The sequence below is a fragment of the Dunckerocampus dactyliophorus genome, chromosome 9 (genome assembly GCF_027744805.1).
Source record: "Dunckerocampus dactyliophorus isolate RoL2022-P2 chromosome 9, RoL_Ddac_1.1, whole genome shotgun sequence".
Classification (NCBI taxonomy): Eukaryota; Metazoa; Chordata; class Actinopteri; order Syngnathiformes; family Syngnathidae; genus Dunckerocampus; species Dunckerocampus dactyliophorus.
In genome coordinates, this window is record NC_072827.1 from 21,633,511 (window position 1) to 21,654,022 (window position 20,512).

At 41.4% G+C, this 20,512-nt stretch overlaps 1 protein-coding gene across 3 annotated transcripts in view; it reads right to left on the reverse strand.

Annotated features, from left to right (window-relative positions):
* The window catches only part of dachd (dachshund d), a 163,640-nt gene that overhangs the window by 132,893 nt on the left and 10,235 nt on the right, over positions 1 to 20,512 (reverse strand). The gene's annotated exons all lie outside the window — the stretch shown is intronic.

Here is a 20,512-nt window from a genome sequence, read left to right on the forward strand (position 1 = left end):
GCCCTGCGCTGTTTTCCCCATGCAGTTCATCACTCTGGATCCTCCGTCCTAGTAACGCTGCACCAGCCACTTGTCACTGTCTGTTTGCCGCTTGTCCTAGATCGGGAAGTATTTTGAGGAATGTCCGCCCTCTTCTCTGTCCTGTCCTGTTCCACAAGTCCCAGAGAAAGAACAGAGGGGTGCAGGGGGGTTTGGTGTTCTTCACGAAAGTGTCTCTATCAGTTTCTTCATGGTGGACACTCCGGCACTTAATTACGCTAGTTTTAGACACAGATAATTGTCTAGGTGCTATTAGAAGTACCATTCTCTATAACACTGGGAACAGGACCAGGATATTTGCTTTAAAAAAAGAGCGCATTTTATTAAAATATCCATATAATTACCAACAATCCCCAATTTGTTAGCAATAAGGCTAACTCAATGTAGAAAACGAAGATATTATACCAAGGTTACATTCCTATAACAATACTCCTGGAGCCTCCTGCACAGAAAAATACCAAAAAGAATGTCATCAATGAACGTCTATGTTTTTTAATTAAATACATACAGGTTGTGATACAATTTATTATTAAAATAAAATAATTGGGAACTACCTATGATCTAGGCAAGGCTAAATTAGCTAGCTTAGCACCAAAGACGTCCTTACCAGGGTGTGAATATATAAAATAAAAATATAAATAATATAATATAAATATAAATATTAAAAACTACTTGATGCTCTTGATATTCAAAATCAATTATTTTTGCAAGTTTTGACAAAACTACGAGCTAGGCTGAGCTATGTTAGCAAGCTACACACAAGAACCAGTAAAATGTTGGATTACAAATGTTGTACCAGTTACAAGCTAAAATATGCTAAGTTGGCTACACACCTGCTTACAAAAAAAAAAAAAAAAAAGACTAGTTTTGGTCACTCATAGAGTTGCATTCAAAAAATACTTCAGCGTGTTTCCACTTTTGAAAAAAATGATTTATTAACACACATTTCCTACCAGCTATGAGGTAGGCTAGGCTAAGTTAGCTAGCGCAACAACACCAGAAACACCCTAGGAAGTTAAATTTTGTATAAAGGAACTTAATGGTTTCTACTTATCTACAAAAAATAAACAAACAACATTTTGTAACAGTTACTTACTAGGTTAGGCTAAGTTGCCTAGCTTCATACCACCAGAAGCATCCTTACTCCAAAATATTGGAAGATAATCCCCCGGCTTGCTAAAAATACCGCACAAAAAAAAAAAGAAGAAAAAAGTCAACCTTGCTAGTGCGCTGCATTAAAAGGACTTAATTAACCATTCCTGTAATGTACCGCTGAACAGTTGCAATCTGTATTTAGCGGCATCCAGCTAACAGTGGGGAGGAAATAAACGATATGATCTAAATTTGTGAGAGAGTTTGCTTTAAACAATAAACAATAAAACACTCTTTTGATCAGCTCAGCGTGTCTTGGAGAGGACGTCTAAAAGCTGGTCTCCCAGGTGAGAAACGAACAGCTTGACTAAGATCTTTAGTCAAGCTCGGTTGAATCATTGTGCAACGCTTCCTTGGTGCTGCAGAAACACAAGCGCTTCTCTTCCTAATCCTGTTTAGACACTTTGGGAAAAAATACAAGTGGGGGTGAGATAGGGATCTGTGCCCCCAGAATGCAAGAGTTCAAGGGAGAGCCAGAGGCTACCCAAACCATCATCAAAAGTCTGTTGATGCAAAAATCTGAAATGTATCTGACATTTTTCTGCCTCTTAAAAAAAAATGACAATACATCTCGGGCTGATTAAAGAACATCAAAGACGGTTCTTCCATCGTTCCTCGGAGGGGAGATTTTTAATTGGCTAAAAATGTTAAAACCCTCACAATTATGGTGCAAATGCAACCATTAGGGAACAGCATACAAAGTAGCCGGCAACACAACACTAAACAAGAGTGAAAAGATAATCTTGTCCGTCAGAGCTTCTTTAGCTTAGCAGCCAGGCTATTTAGACAAAGACGTCATGATGGTTTTCACAATCTGACAATTCCTCAGAAGCGACGAGTTAGCCTGCTAATGGCCCAACAAACAAAGGGTGGCTAATATACAGTATATATTGCCAATGTGTATCTTTTCATAACATACATTTACGACAGTTTCCTCCGGGTACTGCGGTTTCCTCCCACATTCCAAAAGCATGCATGTTAGGTTCATTGGAGACTCTAAATTGTCCAAAGGTATGAATGGGAGTGTGAATGCTTGTTTGCGATTGGCTGGCGACCAGTCCAGGGTGTACCCGGCCTCTCACCCAAAGTCAGCTGGGATAGGCTCCAGCATACCCGCAACCCTAGTGAGGATAAGCGGCATAGAAGATGGATGGATGGATTTATGACACATTTTTGTGGACTGCATGAAGTTTTACAAAAGCATTTCCACTTAGAAATGTACATATACTTCATTATGGGAATGAATGTCATACCAATTTTGGGTCCAGGGTGGAACCGTAATTTTTGGGTTAATGTTGGACATTTATAAATGCAGTTAACTAAACGTTACGGCGGTGCTGAAAGTTCCAGAATGTCTTAACCTGACAAAGTCAAGCCCTATTAACTTATCAGTGATGATTACTGACTGCAGTTGGTAGTTTCTCTTTGGCAGCATGAAAGACGGCACTCATTTGATTCAGTCCAGACAAAAAGTGACACTGGAGACTTGTTTAAAACACAAAGCACATCCATTTAAAAAAAAATAAAAAATCTGACTTATGTTTGCTGAAAAAATAAATGAAAGACAAATATTTTGGACTTACAGTCATCCCTCGTTTATTGCAATTAATTTGTTCCAGCCTCAACCGTGTTAAGTGAATTTCTGTGAAGTAGGATCGCTTCTTTATAAATGGAACATTTTTATTGCTATCACATAGAAAACCTGTTTACGACCTTATAAATACAGTTTTTAACATTATTAGAGCCCTCTAGACATAAATACTAACACTCATATAGTCACCTTTACATTTGTATTATACAATATAGTGGAAATAATCAGAGTCAATCAACAAGCCAGGTAAGACATAAATACAACTTGTGCTAGTGTGTGCCGCAGTAAGATAAGCTAAGCTAATTGTCCATTGAATGTTTGTCTGTATGTGCCCTGTGATTGGCTGGCGACCAGTCCAGGGTGTACTTGCCTCTCGCCTGAAATCAGCTGGGATAGGCTGTGTATTATGATCCAGATCATAAATAAATACATTTCTGAAACAATTCAATCATTTTAGTTTTTTGTGCTGTCATTTTTGTTGATTACATTATGAACAATAGTGCAGGTATACTTGCAGGTGTGCCACAATGTGTTTTATAGTCTCCCTTCTAAACCATTGTCACTTCAAAAGTTAGAAGAAAGATAAAACACACAGTGCATGCTTTTCAATGGACAGCGACACCAAAAGTACAGCAGAAATGGTGACAAAGATAAAAATCTATTGATCAATGCTACACGTCTTAGCTAGCATGGTCTAATAATCATTTTTACAATACAGAAATATGACGAATGTTTGCATACAGTATCTAAAATGAATGGAAATGAGCTATCTGCTCCAAAAGGAGTTTGTAGTACTTATGCAAAATACACACAACAATGTCAACACGGATCACTCGCTGCACTGCATCGCCATACCTTAGTGACTAAATATACATGGAGTAGTACACTCGTAAATATAGAGCCGAGATATGCAGCACTGAGGTGTCACAACGTGCTTTGGCGGCCACGATAAGAGGTTGACAATGATACTGTGCAGCTATTAGGACGCAAATAGCCAGCCAATACAAACAAGCCATTGTCAGCCTGTGGATTTACAGTGCAGCCCAAAGAATTTAGTTTGTGTAGCTTGTTTCCTGAAGGCCCATTACGTGCATTGTTTTGCGTAAAAAAAAAAAAAAAAGTGAGCATTAATCAAGGAAAAAAGATAGGAAAAGTACCACATGTGTAATTAAAATTCACATTTTCGCCAAAAAAAAAAAAAAGCCGGTTGTGAATTTTCCGATAAACACGGCAATATGAGCGTGGCCATGTTAATTAAAAGCCCTGACAGACATGGCTTCCATCTAAAAAAAAAAAAATCAGGAATTAAATTTGTATCAGTGGCACAGAGAGCAGTTGAGGGGCTCCCTTGGGGGATTCATGAAACACACTTTCATACAGGAGCCATCACAGCTCAGGGCAGCCGGGGGGGTTGGGTGGCGGTGGGGGTTATGGGAAGAAAAAGGGCCAGCAGCGGGATGTCATGTGTGGGACTGTGGACGTCACTGACCTCTCATTTCATACTTTAATAAAGTCGCACACCCAGGTGTCCTTGATGCCTTCCAGTTGCCCTGGGGGGGCTGCTGGGAAAAAACACACTAAACATGAGGCAGGCCAAGACATCATAGCCTCAATTATACCACTTTTGCGTTTGGTGGCAGCTATTAAGGCTGTGGGCGGCGACACATGCGCTTGACCAGTTCATCAAATGCAGCATACTGAAACACAAGACACTTCCTAGTATTTGTCTGTGCAAGCTAAGTACGTAAGTCTTCTAGTGCTGAACCGCTGCACACAAAAAGGTGAAAATGTGTCATAACATGCACCCCTACTGTGCTGCCTGCGCTATTATTTTTACAACCGATACTCCAGACGCTGGTGCTGTTATTAAAACACAAACTTTGTCCCTTGTAAGTCGGAATGACTTGAAATTTCTCAATTTCTCCATATCCATGAGTAGTTGCCCATGACCAACTTTGAGGATGTTTGTATTTCATGTATGCTAGCATGTCTTCCAAACCATTTTGACCACAACCCACAGGGGGTGCCAGAAAATGTCCCCCATGGGGTGTCCAAATTTTTTCACATGGCTGTAAGTTAACGGGTATTCAAAAAGAGCACAAACGCACAACACGTCGACAACGACACGTGAAACTTTCATCGAGTGGTCCACAATGTCAATCATAATCCTCTCCAAATTCATCATTTGTTTTATGTCGTCAAGGTTGGCAATTGTACACTTATTTCACCCTTTTAGCTGACAACTGTGTTATTTTTGGCGTGTTTACATGACGACAGCATTTTGGAGACTGAAAACACGTGAAACTTGCATTTTAGAAGTTTTAGAAGATTACAGTTTTTGTCAAATAATCTCCAGCATATAACAATATGTCAAAATACTCAACCGGGGCAGGGGTGTCATTTTCGGACCACAGATTGTTTTTATTGGCCTTCAGCATATTATAAAAATAACATTTCATTACTAATGATACCTAGAAGACAAAGCATATACTCTATTGACCTACACTGGATTAGTTTTAGCATCTTTAATGTACAAAATGTATAAAATTCGCAAACCCGCATCCTTTCATTTTTCTGTTTGCGGCCCTCGTTGGAAAAACTTTGGACACCCCTGATGTTGGCATTCAAAATAAAAAAGACACAACATCAACAAAAAAAAGGAGCATAACGTGAAACCTTCTTCTTGAAAGTCAGTTATTGTCGGTCCATCTCCAGCACGCTACAAACATGCTGCAAGGTTTTTAATCAAGATAAAAGTTCTGTCATTGAGAAACATGACCATTTCCTGGCTGAACTTGCGCAACGCCAAGTTAACAGTTGCATCAATAGTGCGGAACATGCCTTACCCAAAAAAAAAAAAAAAAAAAAAAAAAAAAAAAACTTGCAGCACCAAGCCGGGGGTTTGTGATTTACTATCAAGCGTGGCCGGTCACAGGAAATTGGAAAGAGCGCTGACTTGCCTTTGAATTGTGGACCCGAGACAGTTTACTGTTGAAAAGAGAAGCAGATTATCAGGAGGAGAAGGCAGCAGATTTAGAGATGCACGGCCGTGCAGTATGTTATCACAACACAGTGGGCCCAGACAGCTGCTATCTGTCATAAACTCTGCCTATTGTTGGCCACACTTCCCCACAACATGTGACCTAATCTCGATGAGCCGCCGCTGCCGAGCAAATATGGAGCGGAATGGTGTCATTTTTAATAAAGCTGTTTTATGGACTCCAGTCAATAGGGCCGCGGCGGAAAAAGGGCTCCAAAACTTCCTTGTGCAAATGATACGGCGACAGCGGCGGTTACGGTTTCATAACTTCCTGCGCTGAAGACGGACGGGCCTGTGGCAAGTCTTCTGGCAGGCCAAAGTTAGAGAGAAAACAAAAGCTTAGCCTTATCAAGATTGAACAGACATTCCTTTAATTAGTTTTAATATTTATTGTTTGGATAATGTCAGCTAAATTGACAATTGGGGAAGAGGAAGGAAAGTGGTGCGGGGGCATGGGGGTTGCGAGAAAGGGTCCCTGCACATCTCAGTTACAGAGAAATTAGCTGATGACCAAGATTGCATATTTCAATTGATTTCATGAATATGAATATTTTGGACAGCAATCAGACAAGCTAAGTTTCAGTGCAGAAATGTGAAGACCCAAAGATACATCAAAATAGAGACATAAGTCACCAGGGTGACATGGCATCCCGCAACCAGAAGGCTAGACGAGTGACGAGAGTTTAAAATGCTTGTTGGACAGCGACAATTGCTTACAACACAACAGGGCTGGGAGAAATGACCATACTCAGGTCATTTAACGCGGTGGTAATTACATTTGTGGCGCCCCCTATGGGTTGTGGTCAAAATGTCATCAAAGACAAGCTAGCATACATGTAATACAGATAACCTCAAAGTTTTATAATCATTAGACAAATGGTCAATGACTTATGGACAATTAGTTGCTAAGTCCCGCTCATGCAAAGACGTTTTGCTTCGTGGCGGCCATGTTTTTTAACCAATGTTGCTCAAAGTTTACACACATGCAGGTGTCAGTCCACTAGAAGTCTGTATAGAGTGTCGTGGTGGTTCGTCTACACACCCTAAAGTTACATTAGGTTGTTCTATAAATCGCATTGAGCTGTGTGAGAAATTTCAAGTCAAGTTGGAGTTTAATAACAGCACCAACATGTTGTGTATTTGTCAACTAAATCATTGCATAGGCAACAAAGCAGGGGTGCAAGCTTTGACAAAGTTTCACCCTTTTGTGTCCAGCAGTTCATAAGTAGAAGAGTTAGCTTACACAAACACATGAGGTGTCTTCATTGTTTGTACAATGAATGATGTTGGATTTTAAATGTGGAACTGCCGAGCGGTGTTCCTCATCCTACATGAACCAGGAAGTAATGTTCAAGGAACAAACATTCATTAAAAAACACTGAGCTTGGCGAGGTCTGCTGACATTGTATCCACATATGGTCATCAAAGTATTGCTAAAACACATCTTATGGTAGCCTAAGACGTATGTGTGTTCAAGTCTCAGAGCGGTGATGGAAAAATAATTAGCAGGGAGGAAAAGTTTCCTCTCCTATTCTGCGATCCCAGACAAACACGTAGGGGAAGGCCTTGACCCCCAAACAACAATGTTGATCAAATCAAAGCACAGAAACATCTGGAGCGACAAGGAAAAAAGACGGTCAGGGGGAAACAACCTCCTTATAATCCGTGAAGAGATGTGCACTTGAGATAGCCACGCTGAGTGAATACCAAAAGGTTTCCTGTGTGATACTGTAGCCTACCTTCGTAGGCACCACACCACCTCCCGCCCGCCAAAACTACCACCTGTTTGGCTTTCATCTGACTCCCATATTGAACAAATTGTTTTGGCTTGTGCGCCCCGATCTCTAGTCTTTAGTACTGCACACCGTTTCTTTTTCACCGGGCGGCAGGTGTGGGGTGCCGCCGCCCCCATGCTTCCTACATTTTCCATCTTTCTCCCCACTCTTAAGTTTGTTTCTCTGGCAGCTGGCAGGAGGAGAGAGGAGGCTTCAACAGCTGCACATGAGGGTGGAAAAACAGCACACAAGGCAAACACCTCCAATCCCCTCAGGGGTGTCTAACTCCGAAGGCACCCCCCTCCTCTCCCACACCCCCACTCATCCCCAACTTCTGGTGTTTTCCAGACAAAGCAGTTGTGTCCCGATTCCATCAGTTTACACTCCCATCGTATCTGCTTAAATCCACTTGCTAGCTTTTAATAATTTGCAGTTTGGATAACACACCACTTCCAAATGGAAATTATGCCGCTTTCCCCTCCAAGACCCCCCACCTCTCCCCCCCCAGTTCTCTCAACGTGTATGTGTGTCGTTTTCACAAAGAGCATCAAAATACATGAGAGAGCTTTGTGTTTGGTCCTGGCAAGGTTAGGCCAGCCTCATTCCAAATTTCCTGAGGGGTGGGGGTGGGTGGGAGAAGAAAAAAAAGCGATTCCATGCAGATAAATCACTCGCACAGATCAAAAGACAAATCAGTGGCAAAGACAAAAGATGCTGACTCGCCGAGAACAATGCAGACGGGCGGAGGTGAAGGTATCAGAGGGGGCTCAATCACGGCGGGATAACGAGGCGAGGTCAAACAAACTTAACTTCCGGAAGAGACTGAATGTAATCAAACCTTTTTCTTGTTTTGTTTTGTTTTTTTACTTCTGGTCACAATGTTCAGGAGACCTCAAAGAAATTTGACAAATTTGAGTCTGTCACAGCAAGATTGCAAGTAAAACCTGATCTCAGATCTACAGACTCTGCGCCGTAATCCATGCCGATTTTCTACCAAAGTTTGTACCTTCGTATTCACCCCTTTTTTGGGCAACTCTGAGAAGGTCTTAACTAAAAATGGGAAGTAGGAAAACGCTGGTCTTGAGTATCGTACATGTTTGCTTTCATGTTGTTTTTCGTTAGCTACAGCTAAGACTATCCTATGCAGCCCGTGGTTGCCACACCTTTTATGAACTTCATAAAAACAAATGAAATAAGCAAATTCCTCAGGATGTGTTTGTTCCGAAAGGCCCCTGGAAATGGCCCAAATCCACAAAAAGTTTGCACCCGCAAACAAAAACGGCCGACTACCTGTGTGTTTTCAAGCATAAGTTCTTTGTTGATTTCTGTGCATCCTGTCTTGATGAACATGTGTATTGGATTTCATGCCAAATCGGAAGCACTGGTCGCGGGTGCTAATATTTGCCCATTCTCTGGGGGTGCCTATAAAACATTTTTGCCAGAATGCAGGTGCTGCTAGAATTTGATGTGTTTTCCAGTATGCTGAAGCCTCCGAAAAGGCAATTAATTTGCCAGAATAATAAGAAGATAAAAAAGATGACACATAGTGATTCCAAGTGGGTCCTTGATTGGGTCACCATCATGCTTGGGCCCTAACAAACAGGTACACCACAACTGACATATTTTTAATGTTTATTTAAAAACAGGAACTTTTAATGTCTGTTTAATGATCCTCTGGAAGAATTGAAGCTTCTCTTTTGAGATGAGGAACCAGAAGCAACCAATGAGCACGATTCTTGGTCACCTAGCGGGTGCTAGTGTTAAAACCCTCTGGCGCTCATGCACAATCAGTTGGATAATGGCGATTTGAAAGGAAAATGTCTCTGAAGGGGCCCAGGTTTTTTCAGAAGACTCAGTTGCCCAATGGTTTGTACATAAGTCTAGAATATCTTGACTTCAAGTCCAAAGCTTCCGGTAGAAATTGCTGAAGTTGTCAAAAAATCACCCCGCAGACCTGAACATCAGGTTTTATTCAAATATTACGGGGCTGAGTAGGGTCAACGGATTTACCTAATAGATTTGGCAACCCCTGCTTCCCAGTGCGGGTGTCGTGAGGAAGATTAGCATTAAAATATCAACCTGAGCTGGGTCGAGCCCTCCCTGAAAGCGACCCAAGTGGATATCTGCAGTCCAAACATGGGAGACTTGATATGGCTGGGTGGAGTGGGAGTTGAGTGTGGGTTATGGGGGGGCGGGTGGGGTAGAGGACAAGGCCGATGCCACAACAAAGACAGGAAATTCAACATAGATTCCTACTTGAGTCTTTCTTTCAAGCGTCTTTATAGCTAACAATGCCGCTAATGGAGAGAGAACTGTAGCCCGGAGCTGGCAGAGACACCTGCGACATATTTTCTCTCCCCCAGCCCTCCCTCCTTCCCTCTCCTCCCCCCTCCTCGACATTAAAGTCCTTCACAGAAATCAGAATTTAATAAATCACCCCAGAGCCTGACAGAGTTTATCTCCAGGGGTCGCCTCCGCCGCGCAGAGACTCGCAAGACAGACAAAGCCTGGCGCCGATAAGATGTGAAATTAAATACAGTTAGCACTTTGAGACAAAGGAGGGAGAGTGTCACAGCCGGCTCTTTGCGGTGTAAACGGGCAGGCTGCGAGTCGACAGCGGGGGGGGGGGTCATTCATTTCAGGTTCACATTTAGCCTCATTTGCATCATCCACTGTCAACATATCGCCTCTCACAGATATGTTCAAGAGCTTTCATTAGGACTTTTTTCCCTTAACCACAGATGTTATTAATCACAAGCGCTCCACTCTGACGCAGCCACATCTTCTCCATCACGGATCAAACGCTATCTTCCCGTGTTTCCTTTCAGTCGGCAGACATCCCTGACACCAGCCATCAGCGCAGCTAAAGGAGACTTATGAGAACACGTCGGGTCTCGGACGACCTTATGAATGAACACGCTACATGAGCGTTTAATACCGGCGGGGGTATAAATGTGAGGATTTGTTCAGATCTGTCAAGAGCAAACCTCGGGCAGTGGAACGAGAGAGAGGGGTTCTCCTGTACAGTAAAACTATTATCTACGAAACGGCTGCCCCGGTGTTATGAAGGTGTGTAATATTGTTTTCAATTAACCGCGCTCTCGTCAGGAGATGGACGACCTCCCCCTGATGTTGCCCCAACGTGGCAGTTCAGAGAACGCAGAGTCAGGGTTTTCAGGAAGCGTTTTTTAATAGTCCACCTCGTGGACCTGACCTCATCCCTTCAACAATACCCAAACACGACCCACTCCGGGAACACCGTGACCCCGTGGATGAAAGTCTAATCTCCTCTAGCTGACCAGACGGCTGTCATCCACAGCCTTGGTCCATTCCTGCGATTGATGTCTTCCCGCTGAGACAACAGTGCCAAGCGAACTGTCAACAGGCCGGGCCCCAGCATGCGAAGAACCCCCCCGGTGCCCTCTTGAGCGGTCCGCAGGCACCAACACTCCCTGCAGAATGCCAGGAATGGCAGGAATGCAGGGTGCCATCGTGCATCTTGATAACACTCTGCGTCGAAGAGCGTGATTAGTTTCCCACCACAGTGGAGAAGGCGTTGAAATAAAACGGGCTGCCGGGTATCGTAGGGCTGTCACGGCAATGTGGCTCCCTGTCACCAAAAATAACCCCCTTCCTGAACTTTCCACCTCACACAATCCCAACCATCGAAACACGTGGATATCACTGTGATACAGCAACGACAAGGACACCTCAGAAAGTTACGTGCAAAACCTAGAAGTCTTGAGGTCTTACATCCAGTATTTGTCCAGTAAATGTGAGCAACACATCCATACTGCACTGATTCAAATACAAGTTGGTATTTTTGCCTAGAAAAAAGTCTGAAGAAGACAAGTCCTCTCCTGAGTCTAGAGAGTTATACATGCACAGGTGGCACCAAACCACTCTGATTCCGCAAGCAATTCAGAGATTTTCTTCCTATCACACACACATATGCACACACACACACAGACACACACACACACACACACACACACACACCAGGGGGACTTGGAGCCACCACAACACAGAGACCAACTCGGAAAAAAATGTTATCCAATCAGATATAATTAATGTCTTTCGGCTTTTCCCGTTATAGCAAGTCAACCGCATGATTTCTTTGGCAATTTTTTTTACACTGGACGTCCTTCCTGACACAGCTCTCCCATTTATTTGGGCTTGGGAACACCAGTGGACATCTCCGTAGCATCTCTAGCTTGGAATCAAACCCGCGCCGGCTGCACGAAAGGCAGCAGCGTGTGCAATTATACTATCAACGATCAAATATAATTAATCATTATAGAAAATGATTGATTACATTAAAAGGAATCAAAATATTTAACTTTCATTAAATCACGTCGCAGCACCGCCATGAAGCAGGGAAATAGCCATTTTGTTGATTTATTGTCTCATGATCAGTCTTATACATCCATGCATCCATTTTCTATGCCGCTTATCCTATGCTGGGGCCTATCCCAGCTGACTTGGGCGGGGTACACCCTGGACTGGTTGCCAGCCAATGGCAGGGCACATATAGACAAACAACCATTCACACTCCCATTCATACCTATGGACAATTTAGAGTCGCCAATGAAGCTAATATGCATGTTTTTGGAATGTGGGAGGAAACCGGAGTGCCTGGAGAAAACCCCCCCACACACGGGGAGAACATGCAAACTCCACACAGAAATGCATAAGCGGTCTTCCTGATCGCCTGACTGTGTGGCCAACATGCAAACCACTCGGCCACCGTGCTGCCCAGTCTTATACACAATATACAGTACATAATTATAATTATTAGCCAAAGTAATCACTATAACCACAATTTTCAAATGCAATAATAAGTAAAAGTGAAGTAATTGTGGACGTCTTTTTCATGACGAAGACTGGTATTATCACTCTTGGGGCAATATCTGTACTATTATTGCTGGATTGCCCAAATCACAAATGCATGTTTTATGTTTCTTGTTTTAATATACAGTTAGTTGTCTGTCAGTGAAAGGCTTCCTGATTCCTTTTTAGGCTATTTTGTGCGTTTGTGTCCACTCGAGCTTAGATCACTTACGTGTGTGAGGAAGCAAGCAAGTCCACTGCCACCCCTCCTGGGACTCCTACTTGACTGCCTCCCACCCGAAATGATACAAGTCAGGCTTTAGCCGGGGAGTTAATATCCTGCAAAATTGTGCCCTGCATGCCTCGGCAGTAAGAATGCGCCGTGATTAAATGACACAAGCATATCAAAAAACATTTTTCGCAGGCTAGTGGCTCTTAAGTGTCCGTCTCCCAGGGTTACAAAGGGATATTCAGTTTGTGTAATTCCCTTTTTTTGTTGAGTGGTAATAATATCTGTTCAATGACAAACTGGTGGCAAAGGACGCTTGCTCATTGACCTCGACGAAACATCAAAAACAGCTTTGTTTTAATAAAGGTGATCAATTTCTTTTGTTTTAAGCAGGGCAGGAGGGGGAGATGAAAGACAGCGTAATAAAGCCCAAAAAGATCCTTGTGTGGCGATCAAATGACCTTTTTTTTTTTTTTAAGATGCCACGCTAGGAACTGGAGACAATGCAAAGAAATACAAGATCGCATTACGGAGATCAAACCCCTCTTTGTGTCGTTTATTTGCTCAGGGAAGAACCTTTCACAAGTCCATTTTTTGAACACAGGAAAAATAAAACAGCTTTGTCGGCCTCACATCAAACAAAGTTTATGTAACAGCAGCAGCGGATACAGTCACAGTTTTTTATATTCCTTCCCTTATCTGATGCTCACAGCAGCGTCGGTGTAGTCGAGTGTACTCATGTTCATCCACGACTAAGCTCTCCAGTGCGCGCCTGTAAACATTCGCTATTTGTGTTGACATGGGATGGTTTTTACACACAGCTGTGTCGTTTCCTGTTCCTGTTCCTGCAGGCTACATGCACATGCAGAATATGTTTGAGAGACACTCTTTTTCTTTGAAGCATTTGTGTGTTTCCTACCATTATAACAAATGATCATCTGTTGTAGATATCTTTGTAATAGACGATTCGATACACATCTAGATACACCGGTTATGATACGAGTTTTAAAAAATGCTGTACTGTATTTTAAAAACGGAATGATTCGATATGATTCGACACAGTGTACAAAGGATACGATTCTACGGTTATATTTGCAGACATTAATCTTACATGATAAAATAAAGAAGCCAATTCTATTAAAGAGGCATTCTTACAGTATTACCAAATGTGTAGAAGAGCAAATCAGATCCACAAGCATGCTGCAAGGCAGGGGTCCCCAACCGCTGGGCCACCTTTCAGGCACAATGATTCAAAAATATGACGATTCAAAAGAATAATTTGTAAATAAGTGCACCAAAGTTTATGTAAACTTTGATGCTGATACTACAGTATATGGGAAAGCATCAAGGTAAGATCTGATGATGTTACTGTGAGTGCTGATGTGCATACTTGTTCAACTAATACTATCTACATCCATTCTTGTCTTCAGTCACGTGATCTACGGAGCACGCGCGACAATCCTTTTCCTCTGGCTGCTCAAGCAATGATTACTCCTGCAACAACAGATCATCAATAGGGTAAAACTAACTTATCTAGCTTAGCTAGCTAGGTTTCGCCGGGAGCCCAAGCCCAAGCATAGTTTATAAGACACTGTCAACCGATTGCTTCTCTCGCGATACCCGGTGCATGTCTCCACAATCGATTAATCTAAAATTTATGGCCGATTATTATCGATACAGCATTCTTTTAATCGGCTAATTGGAGTCGTTAGCTCCTCAAATCGGTTATCCGGTCACATCGGTTTATCGTTCACATCCCTACCTGACACTAGTTTGAGGGAAGAGCTGCTGCCTATATGGGTATCGGTTTGTATGGGATCGGAAATGAAGTGCTGGACAATATCGGCATATCAAGCATCTCTCCCATACTGGTATCTAGTGGGTGAGTCACATGCAAAAAAAAAAGTTTGGCCACCCATGGCTTATAGAGTTATTAAAGGTTTTAAGGTGGCCACAGTGTGACTACTTCTATTCCCTATATGGGAAATTTTACTTTGCTTTGAACAAATCAGCATCTACTGTAGTTTTTTCTTTTTTTCCCTTCAGGTTTGAGAATGAAGAGCATTCGTAAATATGTCATTGGTATGATGCATTTGGACGTCTCGCACTGCTTAATGGGGTAGCAAATTCATTTTTTCCTTACACAGATAGCCAATGCTGTGATTCTATGCAAAATATGTGAAGCCATTATGAGAAAAATGCAATGAAGAGGGAGAGATGTATCTCAAATGCACTTTTTTTTTAACATTGCACGCACACACACATACACAATGCACACAAGACAAGTCCCAAAAAAGTAGGTCAGCCTCCTCTAATTGTCAATCATGCAATAAATGTGTGTGCAGCACAAATGAATACAGCATTGGGAATGAGACAAAGCTTATTGGCATGCTATGTCAGCTTGACTCAATTCATCCTGCTTTTCACACAAGACCATTCACATGTGAACTTCTCCCTCTCTCTTTCACACCCCCTGCCTCCCTCTCGCTCGCTCACACGCTGCAAATGTGAGAGTCGCGCCAGGGTTAATGTATGTGGACACGTCGCTTCAGCCCAGGGCCACTTTATTACCATGAGCCTGTTTATTTCCATAGAGAACACGTCTCAGAGTATTTGCTGTGAAATGAACACAAACTTGCGCTAGTGGTAACTTTTCTCTGGCTGGAGGCGGATTTAGAGACAACTATGAGATAAATGTAACTTTAAATGGAGCATGTTGAGATAAAGGTACACTATATGGATAAAAGTACTAAGGCTGGGACCAAATAGATGAAAATGTAGCGCTCTTCCTCATGTTTTGTAGCTTTCACTCTTCTGGGAAAATTTTCTTCTGGCTTTTAGTGTGTGTAAATGGAGAATATTTGCCCAATTCTGAGGTCAAAGGTGACTGTCTCCCACACCAAACTCATCCAAGCACTCCTTACTGGACCTTACTTTCTGCAATGGCACAAAAAGGGCCTTCCCCAAACTTTTGCAAAGTTGGAGGAATACAATATAAATTGTTGCGTTTCAATATCAAAGTTACATGCACTCAATGAATCGATCCATGCCAGTTTTCTACAGCCTTCTGTTTGGGTTTTCTAAAGGGTATGGCATCAAAGCCCCCGTTTCCGGCAAGCCCGAAAGTTCAGTTTGGAGGATACGAGTCGTTTTTTTAACATTTGTTTCCATTGCAAAAAGTCAGAAAGACAGTCCACAGTGGTACAGTGCCTATAGGGTACAGCATTAAGGGGATCTAAAGTCATGCTTCCAGGAAGCACTAACTTTTGGTATGATTATTATCGTTGTTGTTTCTATTGTCAAAACCGGTTCTATCCCAGTTTTTTTTTTTTTTTTTTTAGCTTTCTTTAGTTAGGGTTCCATCTGTAGGGATACAGTATCTAAAGGATATGACATTAAGCAAGGACTAAAAACACCATTTCTTGGAAGCAATAAAGTTCTGTTCAGTTTCTATATTGTAACATGCCAGTGTTCTCCAGCAGTACAGTATCTACATGGTACAACACTTAGATAATCTAAATAAATAATGTAAATAGTAGATAAAGCCACGTTTCCAGGTAGAAGTAGAGTTTCAGTCCAAGTTTGTTTGTTTTGTTTTGTAAAAGTGTGAAAGAGTCCCATATTATATGACCTGGCCTATCACACTTTTTTATCATGTGTATTAGGAATGAGTCGGATTATTGTAACAGATTTCAAAAGCAGGAAAAACTGCTTTTGAAATCTGTTACAATTATCTTTCATCTTACGTTGCTAGCTACACTGCCATGTTTATATACCCCCCCCCCAAAAAACAATTTAAAATATTAATTTTTATCATCTACAAACAAGGGTGAATATGAGAAAATGCTCATATTTCCTGAGCTAGACAAAGTCCTCAAAATCCTCCTCTGAGATCATTATTACCTAACGCTTTTGCTGTAATTTTTAAGAACATTAAGCAACATTTATGATAGTTTACCACTTTAATACTCACATTTCTGTGATGAAAAGCGTCACGCTCAGCTTCATCTCTAAAACTACTGCATTCTCCTCGGCTGTGCTGCTGTCACTCGTGTGTCTACGTTTGTTGTTCAGGTAACTCTGCTTCATTTTTCTCCAAACCACGCCAACGAGTTTGTTTATCAATCTGCGCATGCGCAGTAGCGTGGAATAGTCCACTGAATAAGAAGGGAGCAATCAAAACAATCAAGATAGATTACGCATTTTGATGTCATTTTAAGCATTTTAAGACTAAAACAGTAACATGTACTTTAAATCAAAGAGAAAAGTCAATAATCAGTTTTTATGAGATGTTTGGGGGCCCCTGGGACTCTCGGGGCCTGTGTTTGCCTAATGGTACGTCTGCCCCTGTTGTGATATATTTGCACTTACAAACTACTTGATTAGTAGCCTTGTGTGCTGTCTCATGATATCATATGATGTGTTCAGCCTTCTTAGATACCAGCATGTAATGGTATGTTCTCATAGTGTCCTTTGTGTAAGAGTCCCCAGATAGCCTTCCCTTCATTTTAGGTTGCCCCTCCCATCGTATATGCTACCTATATAACTTTTTCCACCAAAAGCATCAAAGGATGGCAGGGGCACTTTTACATTTTTTACACCAACCCATATAGATATGCAAAGAAATTTTGTTATATTTAAAGAAAAAATAGCCTGCATCTCAGCTTTTTGTTATCGGTGACAAAGATCTCGCAAGATTAAAACCTAACAAGATTTCTTGTTCAGAAAAGGCCTGAGATGATAACTAAATGAATTAATCACACAATAAATACAAATTAACTCAATCATTTTGTCGGCCTTAATATGCCATCTGCGTGCGTGTCTGTTTTCCTTGTCTCCCGCCTCCAAACAGACAAGTAGAGGACGCACTCTGTTTCAGTATCGCGGCGTGTTTGTCTCTTTGTCTCGGTGGGTGGAGGCGGGGCCAGTTGTATACACACAGACAGTGTAGCCTCACGAGGAGCAATGCAAAGTAATGTAGTAGAAATTAAATTAGTAGATTGCAATACATACTGTATATACATATATATCATATGTTTTTATTGTACTTTTCTTAAAAGTAATGTGAAATTCTCGTAGTCCTAATCTCGTGTATCATCTCGTCTCGTGAACTGGGTGTCTCGTGACACTTTTCCTAACAAAGGATCAGCCCAACTCCCAATTGTTGGATTTATAGAACAAAAAGTGTAGTTTCACAGTTGTAATCAAACAGTGTAGCAGCAGACACGCCAGTGTAACCCCATAGCACATCAGGTTCACAGAGGTCTTCCCCTCGCCATCCCATTGGCCGGCAGCACACCAGCCTCATCCAGCGAGGCTCGCATCAACGTCTCCGAGGACCAAGCCTGTCACTCTTTAAGAGGAAGGTAATAATAGCCAGGCGCCACAGCGAGTGGTGGCACAGGCGATTTTGAAGGAAGGGCTGACATTTGAGTCGACGAGGTGGCCAATAAAGACTTCTACGAATAATCTGGCTCAACACCAAGCGACACGGGACGCGGAAAGAAGAAAAAGGGTGGAAGCCAATGCAGGGGTGTCAGTGTTGGATGAGAATGGGTTGGCCCGCTGTTGCTGACAGCCAAGTCATGACATCCACAGGTGTCGACGGCCAGGAACGCAGCGAACGAGCTTGCCTCACTGTACTTAAAGTGGCAACTACTTAAAGCAAGAATATGGAAACATTGGACCTAAAACTAACCATGGAAATCATACTGATTGGTACACTAGCTTGTAACTAGAGCTGCAATGATGAATCGATTAATCGATGGAGAATCAATTACCCAATTAATCAACAACTATTTTGGTAGTCGATTAATCGTTTTTTGATTTAATTATGTAAATATCCTCTGATTTCAGCCTCTCAAATGTGAATATGTTTTAATTTCCTTAGTCATCCATGAAAGCAGAACTATTATCTTTTTGTTTTAGCCAAAACAAAATATTCACACATATCAGCTTTGCCTGTGGAAAACAGTAATGGCCATTTTTGCCTCTTTTCTGATATGTTGCAGACCCAACCAATAACTGTAGGTGCTTGCGTCATACATAAACAACAAGCTTCCGATGAATCGACTAAGAAAATGATTGTTTTTGTGTACATTTATTGTTTTACTGCACCTATTTGACAAACGGTTAGATTTTTTACTATTTAACATTAGTTTAACAGAATATTCAAGCGGCAACCTGGTGTTTGTGCACTTATTTGCTAGTCAGTTCAAATTTTCTCTTTCTGAATAAAGAGGCAGAAATTACAAATGTGTAATTCATCGATTAATCAAGAAAATAATCAACCGCTTAATCTGTGATTAAAACAATTCACTAATTAATTGATTAATCAAGCAAATAACCGACCGATTAATCTGTGATTAAAATAAATCACTGATTCATTGATTAATCAAGCAAATAATCAACCAATTAATCTGTGATTAAAATAATCGTTACCTGCAGCCGCCCTGTTGTGTTAATGTTAGCATTGTTGTTAATGCTACGATTCAGCATCGTGTCCCGCGCATTAAAATAATCAAACAATATTTATTTCAAAATATTATACTGAATTTAAATGATGTTATAACAAAACCAGGGTGTTAGCATTTAGCAGTCGGATTTGTTTGCTTTTTTTAAGTGTATGTAGCTTTTAATGGTGTCTTTGTTGGTTTAAAAACTGCACCGTTACAACTGGCCATTTGCAGTTACCACGAGGCTTAAGAGGTTAAAATCAAGTCACGACTGTAGGAGGATGCAATTATTTGATACTGTCTCTTTAAATTGCTACCCAAATATGAAAAAACTAACTGCAAAAGTGAACTATGAAAAAACAATTAAATAAAATAAGTAAACTAAATAAAACAGCCTTTTTTTAAGTTGTCAACTCTTAAGATGAACTTCATTATATTTTTAATTAAACCCATTTAAAAATATATTAATATAACAGTTTGAATGACAGAACTGGTACAATCTGCTGATTAAATCTGGAAGCTTGGCGGCTTTATATGACCTTAACTAACATTTTTACTTTTAATAACATGATTTTTTTCATTTAAAACCTCTGGTAACTATCAGTTATTTTGTTCAGATAAAGTGTGTGTCTCTTCAAATGTGTCCACATGTCAAAGTTATAGCCACAAATAATGCGAAAGAAAGCGGCGTTTATATAATTAACATTAGTGTGCAATAGTGCAATAGTTCCAATAATGCTGCTGCTGTTATGCTAATGTGTGTTTTAATACAACAGATGCAGACACAAACACACACTGCATTTCAGCGTCAACCTTCCCAAAGAACAGCGCTAAGGTCATTCCCTTTGGTTTGTCATCACAAGGTATCGACTGAGGGCGAAAAAAAAAGCTTTTGAAGCAAACGGCGTAAAAGAATGAGTCTCTAGTCTCAAGTGTCATTAGCTCGGGGGGCTTTTCCCAGCTAGCTAGCGCCAGCCAGGTAAAGATTAGATAACAATCAGGCCTTTCTAATAGATCCTGTTGGAAGGCGCTGGCGCTGTTCCTGCGAGCGTGGCGCTCTTCATCTGAGGTGGTGTTTATGAAATCGTGTGTTAGCTGGTTATCTGTGTGCCGGTTACATCAAAGGGAGGCCTCTTTTTAACAACTGACACCTGTCTAGGCGGGTGCTATGTCTCCTGTCCCTTGATTGTGCCTGTTTCAAAAGTGTTCAGGGATACACATAATAATCAATTACCTAAATAATTGATTGGTCGTCATGTCTTGAGAATTCATTCACAGTGCCGTGTAATACTTAGTTTCAACCAGCAGAGGTGCTGTCGATTCAGTCTAAACTAGCTTGCAATCTAATAAGAGTTATACCGCGCCGACTTTTGTAAAAACGACAGACGTTAGCTGTCTTAG